Source organism: Fukomys damarensis, unplaced genomic scaffold (assembly GCF_012274545.1).
Source record: "Fukomys damarensis isolate Sample0158 unplaced genomic scaffold, DMR_v1.0_HiC HiC_scaffold_14, whole genome shotgun sequence".
Taxonomy (NCBI): domain Eukaryota; kingdom Metazoa; phylum Chordata; class Mammalia; order Rodentia; family Bathyergidae; genus Fukomys; species Fukomys damarensis.
The window spans coordinates 12,217,245-12,228,996 of NW_022900926.1; the positions used below are offsets into that span (position 1 = coordinate 12,217,245).

The following is an 11,752-nucleotide window of genomic DNA, read 5'->3' on the forward strand; positions in this document are numbered from 1 at the left end:
GTCCTTTCGTGTTGGGGATATGTATGTATATATTGCTTTATAATAGTTTCCAGGGTTTAGCAACTGTTGAGATGTCATTTACTGGTTTATGGGGTAGAATTAAGAGATCCTCAAAACTAAGAACGAGAAATGTTCAAATTTTTTATGCTTCTACTTCTCTTTTTACTTTAATAAATATTTGTTTATTATTTTTTTCTTGTTTCAACCTACAGAGTGCCAGGTATATGAAAAAAGTACAAAGCACAATAGACACACTGATAACGTACCTTTCTTAGGGACAGAGATTATATTTTTTATTCTTTTTATGACTCTCTGAATTTCTACTATGATGCTTTGTACACAGCGTACATCTTATAGCTGTAAAGTATTGAAAATATGCACATGGGTGAGGAGCAACATGACTAAAGCCAGTACTTGGTCAGGCTGACTCAGAACTTCTTTCCTTTGTTAACTCAGTAGAAGGAACACTCACCCGACCCTGTACTGATGTGAAGACAGTTGGTTTAATGGTGATTCTAGCAAGAATTTCCTGTCTGCTTTTGTGCAGGTTGCCCAACTCTTACCCATTCTTTCACTCTCAGCCTTTCCATCTGTGGCTCTCCACACTGGTTCGGCGGTCATCCTTTCCCTCACAGTGGTTTGTTTTTATGGCTCCCCAGACAGAAGGCTGCAAGAGCAGAATGGAGCCTGTCATCCTTGTACCAAGTGCAAGCCCGGTGCCCCATTTAGAGACGTCGCCTTATGAGTGTGTCCTGGGTAAGTGATGGTGTTGTCAGACATGTGACTGAACTGGCAGTTTGGCGTTTAAATACTGCATCAGAAAATGGAAAAGAGCCCTCTACAATTCCAAGATTAGAGTCAAAAGATGAGTTAAAAAGAAGCCAAAATTATAAATCACAAAAGTACAATTTAAAACGAAGCTGGAATGTCTGTTGTCATTCACGGACTCTCCTATTGTGGACACATACATTTTTATTGGGGTAAACTTTTGCAGTGCCTTGAACATTTTACTGTAACTTGATTGACAGCGTTGGAAGCATGCTCCGGCTGCCGAAACAGCAGGGCAGCAGGGAGCTTAGAGGTTACATGGTCTCAATTCTGGTTAATCAGACAAATGAAACTGCTCATTTCAGATGTACACAGGCAGGTGGGTTTCCCTGGTAACTTGTAGCGGTTGTGCCTTCTGAACATAAGTCTTCCCATTATAACATTCTGCTTTCTCAGCAGCCCCTAAAGTACAGGAAGCAGCTGTGGGAAGCTTGGTGTGTGGCTCCTTGTTGAACTCTCAGTTTCTCCTTAGTCATCCCTCTGCGATGGAAGAAGAGACGAGCAGCCAGAGTATAGGTTTCCCCACAGTTGACAAGCTTCACCCTCATGTGTATGAATAATAATACAGATTAAGCTCTCTAATCTGAAAAACCAAAATCCAAAATACTTCAGAATCTGAAACTTTCTAAGTACTGACACGACACTAAAGTGGAAAATTCACACCAAGAAACTATTTTTCACTCACAAAAACTATTTAAAATCATGATCTAAACTTGCCTTTAGGCTGTATTTATAAGGTACACAAAGAACAAACAAAATTTGGGTCTTATCCCCAGTATCTTATTATGCATGGGCAAATATTCCAAAGTCTGAGAAGAAAAAAAAAAATATACTTCGTGTCCCAAGCATTTGGATGAGGGATATTCCGCCTGGAGCAGCAGCATTCCTTGATGACCTGCTACAGTGATTAACTAGATTAGGCGAAATCTTTACCAAAGTCTGTGTGTTTTCTGCATTTACTTCTTTTTTTACAGATAGGAGGGATGGGAGTTTCAGTGGTATTTGTCAAGCATCAGATCCATGTAACAAAGCCAGGATGTGGTGAAGTCAGGATTCTCTCCAGACCTCTGTAACTCCCCAAATTTCATAGGCTTTCCCGACACCATTCATTTATAAAGAGAAGATAATGGCCTGTCAGCATTTGCCCACTAATGTGGCATGGCAAGAAGGAGCTAGCGTTGTTGCTTTCAGGAGCCTTTAAATACCAGCTTATTCTTAGATAAATGAACACATGAAAGAGTACACAATTCTTAAAAGGAAATAAGGCATCATGTTAACAGCACAGACTTAAAATCACTATAGTAACCTAGAATTTCATGGACATATGACAGTGAAAAACTAACCTGAGAGTTTTGGGGCTGTTTTAATTTGTTTAGTAAATATCCTTTAGCACAGCATACATTTTTATCTGGTTGTATACTAAAAAAAGACAAATATCTTCTGGTTAAGCTTACTGGGAAGAAAGTATGGCAGTTAAATAATATATATAGTACTTACCTTGAAACCAGCCCAAATGCTACCACCTCATTATTTTTGCATTAATCTACTAGAGACACCTATATTTAAAAGCCCTGATTAAAAGTAATGTTAATGAAGGCATGACGTTTGCTCACAGTTTAAGTTAGTAAGAAATTGTCTGCTTTAAGTCTCCAACTTACAGATGAGTTGCGTTCTGGGAGAACATTGGTAAATTGGATTTGTTCTTAACAATAAAGTGGGAGAAAGTGAGTCTTAAGAGGATTTTCACATTTGTTTCTATGGTAATTGCTTTGTGCTTCTGAGCAGCCCCCTGCACATCACCACTGCTTTTCCTCTGGCTTCCGGACCTCCTGGACTCTGAGTGAGCACTGTGCTACTGTGCACTAATCACCCTGTACAGCCAGCACCCAGCAGTACAGCTGTGACAACGTCTGGCCGACTCATGAGCTATTTCGGCACTTTGTTCCCCTCTACCAATGTTCACTACGCGAAGTCAATTCTTATCTTTAAAGTTTGCACCTCGAATGCTCATAAGTCGGGGACTTACTGTGTTTAAAAACTTTAATAACATTGGGGGGAAAAACCTTTTTTAATACTTCCAGAACAAAATAGGCAGTTGCTATTATCTTTAGGTTAAAAATGAGGACTGTTAAATTTCAAAATATTTCTCCAAGTCTTAGTGCTGTTGTACATAACAAATGCTGTGAAATGCCCCACTACTTGTTTAATTGATTGTGAGCTTTTGGTTCCCTTCAGAACTTTTGAGAGTAGGTAGAACTTCCACATAAGCCAAAGTCATCACCGTGTGAAGAGTCCCTTTATGCCTGTGGAAGCTGGAGACAACCCACCTGTCTTGGATGGGGTGGGAGCATCCAGGCCTTCTGGTCCTCCTGCTTTTTGGAAGAAAAATTAAATAGAAAATAAAAGAGGAAGCTAGGTAGTCTTACTGAGCACAAGTGACCTCTTGTCTCACAAGGAGATTTTTATGGAGTGTATTATTTTCCCTAGAGAGTCCTTAGTTCTACCTGATGCCTGTCTTTATTTTCTTCATGTTCCTAGCCCAGGCTTTGCACATTACCATGTAGGAATTGATGTGAAGTGAATTTAGCTTGCAGAGATAATGCGCTCCTTTTCTCTACCATATGGAGCTATTTCCTCCTCCTTACAACTCCTAGAGATTTACGTGGAAAAGTTGAAAAACACCTGGGCCTTAAAGTAGGACTTGCAGGCTCAAGAAGCCTCCTTTGTCATGTCTGGTCCCTTGTAGCCCAAATGACACTAGCCGAAGTTGCCCATCAACTCTGAGACATGTTGTTCCTAAATTCTATAGAATTATTTAGATAAATGGCTTCTCCTTTGTGTGATGGCTTTGTATGGGTGGGGGTAGTAAAGTCACTTTCACTGAGAGCCTTATAGGATAATCTGATAACTGAGTATTACAAAGGCCAGTGATTATTACCAGAAAACAGGAATGGAACGGTAGGATGAGTGGGTGAGACAATGCAGAGTCAGTGCTTTGTGGGTGTATTAAAAAAAGACTTAGGGGCCCGGTGTGGTGGTGCACACCTGTAATCCCAGCACTCAGGAGGCAGAGGCAGGAAGAGCATTGTGAGTTCCAGACCAGCCTATAATAGTGAGGTCAGGGCCAGCCTGAAGGACATAGTGAGACCTGGTCACAAAAAAAAAAAAAAAAAAAAAAAAAAAGGAGAGGGGCCGAGGATTTAGCTCAGTGGTTTGGTGGCGTGCCTCGCAAGCACAAGGACCCGAGTTCGATCCCCGGTACCAAAAAAAAAAAAAAGAGAGAGAGAGAGAGATTTAAGTCATTAAATTGAAAGTAAATCAAACTGAAAATTTGTTGACATAGGTGTCTCTTTTTCTTTTAATTTTGTAATCATTTGATTTGTGGACTATTTTCAAAGCTTATGTTTAAAGAAAAATTAAAAATCAGTTGAAAAATGAGGTCAAACTTCTACCTTTCCTCCACTTAAAAGGAAATTAGAAGTATTTAAAACACACATTTTACTGGGTTGATTTATTAAGACTGAGTTGACCAAAATATGGTAAAATTCTACATATGTGAGCAGGTAATGTTACATGGGTATGTCCACATAGCCTAACATAACTTCCATTCTGAACATACAACCAGCTCGTTTGGGAATAAGAGGCTTCTTTTTATCTCGCTATGAAAGTCAATGTCATGTCCTTTGGTTTCAGGTCAGAAGAATGAGGAAGGGACTGCCTGAACTTGACTTTCTGCTCTGAACAAAGGTAAGGCATGAGAGAAACTGAAAAAATTCTAACGTCCGATCACATACTGACCAAATTCTACCATTCAGTATTTCCATTTGTAAAGTAGATTTGTACTGGACATGAGTGCAGCAAAATATAAAAGCTTTTTCCAGGCGTGGTGGAGCACGCTTGTAATCCCAGCACTCAGGAGGCTGAGGCAGGAGGATCGTTGTGAGTTCAAACCAGCCTGGGCTACATAGTTCCAGGTCAGTCTCAACTACACAGTGAGACCCTGTCTCAAAAAACAAAACAAAACAACAAAAAAAGAACTTTTAAATTTCTTTTTTCTTTTTTGAAATTAAAGGAAGGGCATTTGTCCTGTAAAATGAGTACACTTTAAAAGGTGTTTTAGATTATCGTATCTTCTAAGTTTGGCTTCCAGTGTTTATCTGTTGTGGTTCACCTTCAGAAAGCTGCCGAGTAATGGAGGAGAAAGGTCATACAGGAAACCCTTGACAGTTCTTCTCTTAGTTAGAGGAACTGTTCCACGAAAGAAAGAAACAATTTCCACACTGTCTTGTAATGGTTTTTTTCCCCTTTAGTCTAGGTTATACTTATCTCAGTCTAGGACAGTATAATAGAAATTAAAGCATCATTCTTATTTGCAAGTTATTCATTGAATAATAATAACGCACCAGTATTTGGTGATTAATAATACAATTGCCATACTCCCTAAAACTCTTACGGATTTTTGTAGAGATAAAATTAGAGTGGTTTTAAAGCCACTTTGCTAGTTTGTGGCAGAACTGGTTCTAAGTGCATTTCTCCGACTCAAACTCTGTCTATTGCTTTCCTATGCTCTTTTCTTTTCTTCTCCTGTCCTCTCCTCACTTTTTGTTTTTTTTATTATTTGTTTTCCTTTCTAATTTCATCATCCCATCTTACGTATCTGGTGAAATATACTCTTAGTAAAATAATTGGAAAAAAGTAAGTTGAATTCTAGCTTAGGGTTGTCTGTTCTAGTATTTTACAACACCTCTGTTACGCATTCCCAAGATAGGAGCTGTCTCTCATGGTGTTGAATGAGACCTTTGGAACAGTGAGTTCCAGACCGGGGCCCAGGTCTGGAATCTGACCCCAGGTGAGGCTGGTTCTGCCCCTGGCTGCTGTGAGCACTTGTGTCTCATTTGTCTCTGTGGAGTATGGTGAATTTGGGATTATTCTGGCAATTTAATGACATGTACTTTATGGAAAACATTGAGAATAGCATTGATGTGCATAGTCACCTCCAAAATGTTAGATAATGTACTTACTTTAATAGTTAATATTATTAAGGAATTCAAGATTTACTCTTGCAAATTAAAATGCTAAAGAATCAGGAATCAAGTAGGAATTCACTTTCTGAAGAAAGGCATCTCAGTATTCTGGTGATCTCTTTTATAAGGATTATTAGCTCATGGTAAGGCCCATTAAATCATAAATTGCAGAATAATATTTTTGATTAGCCAAACCTTCATAAACCAGATTAATTAGCAGCTCAGTTACTAAATTATATTATTTTGTTGTGAAACAGGCTTCATGCTAAAAGTATTTGTCAAGTATTTGTCAGATATGTCATCAATTCTTAGGAAATAAGCATTGTTAGAATCCTGGGTAAATGAATTTCAGACATGGATTAAGTATTCACTAAGTATGTGAGTTAACAAATGATGAAGGTCTTGGGAATTTGTGTTAGAAAATCCGCTGAAGATGAAATTCCGTGCAAGTCATTTCATTTTTGGTCCACATAAGAACTGGTGGCCTTTTTGTCTCATCTAGTTAAACACATGCATAGAAGCAGAAACGTGTAGAGTTGGAAAACCCTTTGGCATTATGTGGTCTTATGCCTTCCAGATTTCTACCACAGTACCTACTGCACAAATGCAGTTTTGCATAAGACTTGAGAAGAACCGTCTCTGAGCCCCTGAGCTCTACAGAGGGGTGGGCGCACATCTTCCCTTGCGGGGCGAGGGAGAAGGCTCCCTAGGCGGTGGGCACCTTTCTCAGGGCACAGCCCATATGGATGATGGGAGAGCCAGTCACTGAACAATATTCTTTGCTACCTCTCATCTTTTGATTGTACTCTATTTCTTCTTCACAAAGCATCAGTAACTCAAAACTCTTACCTACCTGGATTTTTTTTTCTCTTGTCTGTTTTTATTAGCAAGAGGTTCTGTACATAAGTAGATTGTGTAGGGCTGGAGCTCCAAGAAACCCAGCACAAAAACATCTGGCCGGTCAATGAGCTGATCTGAGGTTGTTTGGGCAGCTACATGGTGCCGAGGGAAGATGTAGGAATTCAGGGTAAAGGGGCGCTGGTGAGGAACTCCAGGCTTTCAGAACAGACCGTGTCTGGGAACTCCAAGGAAGAGGGGTGGACCTGGGAAAACTAAAGTAGACAAGCCTCATGGACCTTAAGTCGGACCTAGAAAAGATCAAGGTTACACACCACTATTTGTTTTCCAACTGCCAGAGAAAATTTAAGCATCTTGAAGGAAGATACCTTTCATATCAGTATTTCATGGAAAAATTTCAGCTTTCAATGCAGAATTGCAAGGCATGCTATAAAACAGGAAGGTATTACTGGAATCCCAGGTCAATAAATGTAATAAATGCATAGATGATTTAGATATTTTAATTTTCAGATAAGGACTTAAAAATAACTGTGATTAACATGCTCAAGAAAACAAAATAACAGACAGAGGAGATAAGTTGGAGAACTTCAGCAGAGAACTGGAATAGTCATAGGCATCCTAGGACTGAGAAATAGGTTATTTAACATTTAGAATCTGGATATCTTGAAGAGTGGAGTGAACTTGTCATAGCACAGGACGAGGGAACTGGAAGGTCACAATGAAGCCAAGAAAAGGATAGAAAAACAGAGTAGAGCCTGAAAGATGTGTGGTACATAAACATAAACTGACTTCTGAACTCATTATTCTCTGGAAAGAGATTTCATACTTAACTTCCTGAGTCATTTCTTTCTAGACCATTGATGCTATTGGAAACAGACTTAGATGAATCTAATTCCAGTGTTGATTCAAAGCATTTAAGTTTTCAAGGGAATTTGGGGACTTGAGAATTTTTCCCCTTTAATTTTAGTGGAAGAATTTCTTTCTTTTAAGTAATATTTTTGCCAAAATTTGACAAATTCCGAAAAGAGAACTGAGAACGAGATTCTGGAGAGTAGGCAAGTGTGGATGAAAGCCGGCCGTCGGCGACCCAGCCCCAGTGATCATTATGACTACCTCTCCCATCAGTCGGTGGGTGATTCATTCTTCCTTTCTTTCATCTTGAAAATGTTTGTTGACACCTGGCTTGGCATATGGCACTGTCCCTGAAGAATTCTGGCTAAGAAAGGAGAAGTAATTGTCTTTAGGGGAAGATGAGTCTCCTTCCTGGTCCCGCCTGAGGCTGGAGCTCACCGTGGACATGCAGAGGGAGAAGAGGATGTACGTTCAGGGGCAGGCGCGGCGGCTCCCACTGCTGCTTTTCTTCCTAAAGGCAGTCAAATGAATGAAAGCAGCAGTTCTCTTGGAGGTGCCTTTTGGCCTTACTCATTCTCCTGAAATTTTGCTTATTAAGTGGTTGACCGAAATAATAATTATTATAATATAAATAATAATTATAAATGTTCCTGTATTAGATTAAATGTGACCAATTTCAATTTCTGCTCTTTCTTTTTTTCTTTTACCAAAAAAGTAACCTCATTTTTCACCAGATCTAGTATTCCTTGGTATTGTGTTTGAGATCCAAATACTGTTTCTCTTTTGTTACTCCCAAGATAGCAAACAGGGTCATAGAAAAACTGTGTACTTCTGACTGAACTATTAAGTGGACCTAATGAAGCTGATGATATTTAAGAGGTTAAATTTAATCTTCTATAAAAAAAAGTTCTTTGGGTTAAACTGAATAGATTAGGTTTTTTTAAACATAAATCAACTGAAATGTCCATAAAAGAACAAGCATTTCCCCCAAACATTTCCATCATATGCCACAGGACAAAGACTAACTTTTGGCCCTAATGAATGATATTTGCGTTTTTCTAGTTCCTTATCAGAATTCTTTCTGGATGGCCTGCCTCACAAAATACTGCTTTCCCAGCACAGACTCCTAAGTGAATATGTGCAGAATAATTTATTTAATATTACTTAAGGCCTGTGAGTATTATTAGAATGAGAGGAAACCTTGGAAATTATGGGTTCTTGCTTCACTACTTTAGCAAATATTTACCAAGCGCCAACAAAAATAATATTTGCTGCATACACGAAAACAAATGGACAGTCCTTCTCTCCTTGGAATTTATTGTTTGTGGCTTGTATTGTTTGTACCAAAGAGCTTTGTAAAGTGTTTAATTATAGCTGGGAGGGGTGCTTGGAAGGGGAGTCCAGGCTAGGAAGTGCATCGGGGTGTCGCTGACTTGGGGATGTCCGGGAGTTTCTTTCTGGGGGAGTGGTGTTTGAGCCCACGTTGAGAGCAGCTGTTACTCCCATGAAAGGGGATGGGGCAGGATGTGCAGCAACACAGTTCAGTTGAGTTCAGTTCAGTTGAGTTCAGCTGAATTCAGGGTGTTTATGGAACACCTGCCATATGCCAGGGCTGTGCTTAGACACAGGGAAGTAAAAAATGAGTGAGTCCTAGGCTTTGCCCCCGCTGAAGAGCTCACTAGAAGGGTTTCATTGTCCTGTACTGTATAAACCAGCAGAGGCACTCTTTATGTATTGATTTTTATTTTACATCGCTTGAATTTTGTTGTCTTGAGAGTCCCTCAGCGAGACAAGTCTTCCTCAAGAAACCAAGCATGGTCTTTTAGGTCATAGTTTGCTGGGTTCAAGTCCAGCAACGCTGTTCCCATCTTCCCGTTCCCCCGTTATGGTCTCAGAGTGGAGCTCATGCTTGTTTCTGAGTCTGCCAACAGCCTGGCTCCGGGACAGAAGCCCGACTCCCTCCAAACAAGAGTTGTATTATTATGGAGTCTTCTTTTAAAGCCATTAACTAAAATTACTAAATCTCGAATCTACCCGAAAAATGAATTATACACAGCGCATTTGTGCACTTGATTAATCTCTTCCTATGTTAAGCATTATTCAGAACCAGAGTCCAAACTCCTGGGTACACAGAAGTCACACACAGATAAGGCAGCAAGGATACAAACAAGACAAGAGGGGCTGAGGCAAAATGGCGATTGCCCCCAAAAGAACAAAACTCTCAAATAACTCTTGCCCTTGTCTCTAAGGCAGCCCTGCACTGACTGCACCCACCAAAAGCACATTCCAGGCCTCTCACCCTTCCACTCTACAGAGACCTAGGGCCCCCAGCTATCTTTTGGTTTCTGGTTTGGGCGCTGTTCCCTATCTCAGAATTTTCTGACTCCTAGCCGGCTTGGTTGCCTGCTCTGATTTTGGTGGAGGAATTGCCCCTGGCTGGTCCTGAGTGACAGGCCTGCTATTCCTCTGGTTTTTCTTGTCTAAGTCAGGGCACCTCCAAGTCTCCGGTGTCCAGGCTGAGCGGCAGGCTGCTTGGTCTGCTCCTCCCCGCACAGATCTCCATGGAGTGATGGGGATCTGTGACTCAGCCCTGTCCACTGATTTCTTTGTTTTTGATTACTCTCAAACTTTCCTACAGCAGGTTGTATCCATATCCAGTCAGCCCTCTGTGTCCACGGAGTTTTCATCCACAGATTCAACTAACAGCAGCTAGAAAATATTTGGAAAAAAATTATGTCTATACCACTAAGGTACAGACATTTTTGTTGTTATTCCCTTTAAAAAATGCATTATAAGTACCCGGGCGTGGTGGTCCTGTAATCCCAACACTCAGGAGGCTGAGGCAGGAGGATCTCTGTGAGTTCGAGACCAGCCTGGGCTACATAGTGAGTTCCAGGTCAGAGTCAACTACATAGTGAGACTCTGTCTCAAAAAACAAACAAACAAAAAAAACCAACCCAAAAAACAAAAAACACTATAAGAACCATTCACACAGTATTGCATTACGTGTTACAAGTAATGTAGATGTGGTTGAAAATATACCAGATGTTACATGAAAATTTGACACCATCTTTTGTAAGGGACTTGAGCCTCTGTAGATTTGATATTCCTGAGGTGTCTTGGAACTGGTCTCCCTGCGGCCCACAGGGATGACTATGTTTTATATGGTTTAGGCTCTCTCATCTTGACTGCAAATCCTAAATATCTATTTTCTTTTTCTCCTGTGTTTGGTTACTTTGGGGGAGGGAGGGTGTGCTTTATCTTTGGAACTTCTATATTAGGGGGCAAGTAATTTTTCTAGGTTATGGAAGAGGACATCTCCATAGTTCACAATTAAATGACTTCTCTGAGTTCACATACTGCTCTTTATGACATAATCAAATAAAACTGGTTTCTTGATTGAGTATGAACAATCAATTTTATGTGGATATTATGAAAGTATTAGCTAAATGGTTGAATGTTAGTGGTTTAAGCTCATTAGACAAGTTCTGAAGACTCTTATTTTAGGAAATTACATTGGAGACAGTACCATTAAATGAACTTTTAGAAAATACGAGATGTACTCCTGTATTCACAATCTATTAAACTCTTAAGATTTTGCTTGTGAGATTTCAGTGTGTGTTCTGTCTTCAGCAGTTCTGTACTTTTTCTGTGAAGTTATCATTCTGCTTGATGGTAGCTGTGACTTTTTTTTTTTTTTGCCTAAAATCTCTAAATGAATGTGGCAAATAGCATTATCAGACTTTTGTCTAGTGGGTTGTTTGTGCTAGCTCATCTCCAGATTATTCTGTGACAAAAAATTTGCACAAGTACTATTTTACCCATTGAGTAACTGTTTCTGCTTAAGTTTTTTTGGAAATAATATCAACACTATGCTCCAGCAGTGATCAAGCCCAGAATGTTCTCGTGTTATTTTGGAGCAAGTAGCTAGTGACTCACAGCACCTTGGGCGTCCAAGCTACGGTTAACTGGTGGTCAAGTTCGGAAATTCTGTTCCTATTAACTCTCTTCTCAGCCCAGAACACCTCTCTGCTCAAGGACATGCCACAGAAGTATTGTTCCTATTGCAGTTACGGCTTAGCTAAAAACAGGAAGTGCAGGTCCTCTCATGGAAAAGCCCATTTTGTTATATTTCCAACCAAGAGGTTTGGATCAACTTTGGTTGAATGTCTGAACTTTTGGCTTCTTCC

At 40.0% G+C, this 11,752-nt stretch overlaps 1 long non-coding RNA gene across 1 annotated transcript; it reads left to right on the forward strand.

Annotated features, from left to right (window-relative positions):
• The first annotated feature begins 668 nt into the window (after positions 1-668).
• On the forward strand, positions 669-4,576 carry LOC117286004. Its single transcript, XR_004517124.1, has 2 exons — positions 669-756; positions 4,522-4,576. It is a non-coding gene; the product is annotated as an uncharacterized LOC117286004 (long non-coding RNA).
• Positions 4,577-11,752: the final 7,176 nt, after the last annotated feature.